Below are 2297 nucleotides of genomic sequence, written 5' to 3'. Positions count from 1 at the left end.
TTTTGTTTTTTGAGACAGGCTCTCTATATGTAGTTGAGACTAAACTGGAACTCACTATGTAGCCCAGGCTGGTCTCAAACTCACAGTGATCCTCCTGCCTCAGCCTCTGCAGTGCTGGGATTACAGTGAGCCACCACGCTCAGCCTTTTATTTTTGTTGTTGTTGTTTCTCTTTGGCAGGATTGCTAGGTGTCCAGCCATTCTCCAGGTCCCAACGCTATTGTCCACCCCACCCAGGGCAATGTATGGAACTCACTATGTAGCCCAGGCTGGTCTCAAACTCACAGTGATCCTCCTGCCTCAGCCTCTGCAGTGCTGGGATTACAGTGAGCCACCACGCTCAGCCTTTTATTTTTGTTGTTGTTGTTTCTCTTTGGCAGGATTGCTAGGTGTCCAGCCATTCTCCAGGTCCCAACGCTATTGTCCACCCCACCCAGGGCAATGTATTTTAGAGAGAAAGAGGAGGGCTGGATGGGGAGGCGAGGAGAGGGTGAAGGGAGGGCAGGGACAAGGGGAAAAATGAGAACCAAGACCTGTCATGTGAAGGTACAAGATCCCAATAATGAATGTAACTGTACTGTATACCTAGAATGTATCAATAAACTCAATAGAAAGAAAAAAGAAAAAAAAAAAAGAGGAGGGCTGGAGATTTGGAGATTTAGCTCAGTGGTGCCACCAACTGCCTTGTAAGAGCAAGGTCCTGAGATCAATCTCTGGTACCAAAAAAAAAAAAGAGGCAGAGAACTTTTGCATGATACTCTTTAGTGTCACATGAAACCTTTAGTATGTGTTGCTTTTATAATTAAAGATAAATTAAGCCCCAGGTATGTTTCAGTAGTAGAACACTTGCTAGTATGCACAAGGCTCCAGATGCCATCTCTAGCTTCATCAAAAAAAAGTACAACAGGCCGGGCATTTGGCTCAGTGGTTCCAAGGCCTGCTTTGCAAGTGCAAGGGCCCTAGTTCAATTCCTGGTACAAAAAACAAATTTTTTATAAGATGAAGTGAGGCTTTGGATATACACCAATACCAAACTGACTTTTTTACAGGCAGTTAATTTAAATGTAATTCATAAGTATGTGTACATCTTCATCTCTGAAAAACAGATGTATACAGACTAACGGAAAGGGATTGTGAAAACTCAAAATGTCCTCCTTTGAAATGTCCTTTAATGTAATTGCAGTGGATATACAAGAAACACAGCCTCACGTGGTGGTGCGTGCCTGTAATCCCAGCAATCAGGAGGCTGAGGCAGGAAGATCAATGGGAGTTCAAGGCCAGCCTGGAACACAAAGGGAGACCCTGTCTTAAGAAAAGAAAAGACAAAAAAAACCAGGGTGATGTTTTGTTTAACTGTTATTTTTATTCTTGTCCACCTTTGTGGTAATGATTGCATTCATCATGGGGAGTTGGTCCACATACATCATTCACCTTAATTCTTTTCACATCCCCCACCCCCACCAGGGATAACTGTGATTTCCTTTGTTTTATTTTTATTATTTATTTATGTTTTTTGTTTTTGTTTTTGTTTTTGGTACTGGGGATCAAATTCAAGTCTTGTTTTCGAGGCAGTGGCCAGAACCATTGAGCTAAATCCCTGGCCCTTACTTTGTTTTAAATAGCAAGGAGACAAACTTGTGCCAGACTGTGGCTCTGGCTTCTGATGCCCACAGGGTCAGGCAGACTGCTGTGTATCTGCTCAGCCTTGGTAACTGCAAAAGTAGGGGACCCAGCCCTCATGCCTCCTGCTAAAGCCTTTCTAAGCCCCCAGGACGCTGCAATGGTTCATGGGGGCCACAGTATGGCCAGTGCAGCCCAGGAAGCTCAACGGGTTGGTGGTGTCTGTAGTTTTCGGGGGTCCAGATGCTCAGCTTCATCCACTCCAACATGCAGAGCCTCGGAGAACAATGCAAGTCCCCTGCCTCTCTGCTTCCCTGCTGCCCGAGCCCCCTCAGCCCTCAGGGAGGAGCCCAGGGCTTAGGCTGTGGCTCTGTGGTGTCTCGGGCAGCCCCAGCGCTGGCGCAAGTGGAAATGCCAGACCAGGGCAACACAGCTCAGCAGAGCCAGGGCAGTGCCCACCCCAATGGCCGTGTGCACCAGGGTGCTGGGCCTAGGGGGCACTGAGAACTGGCCACAGGGCCCGAAGGTGGGGAAGGCTGCTGGGACAGGATCCTCGCCCCCCTGCCGGGGAGTCCAGCTCTCCCCAGCCTGGTTGGCAGCCACCACGCAGAGCACGTAGGCAGCCCCTGGCCGCAGCCCCCCCAGCTCAGCTCTGCGGACAGTGGCATTGAGCGGGGG

This window comes from Fukomys damarensis, unplaced genomic scaffold (genome assembly GCF_012274545.1).
Source record: "Fukomys damarensis isolate Sample0158 unplaced genomic scaffold, DMR_v1.0_HiC HiC_scaffold_27, whole genome shotgun sequence".
Taxonomy (NCBI): Eukaryota; Metazoa; Chordata; class Mammalia; order Rodentia; family Bathyergidae; genus Fukomys; species Fukomys damarensis.
Note: the sequence above shows the minus strand (reverse complement) of the source record.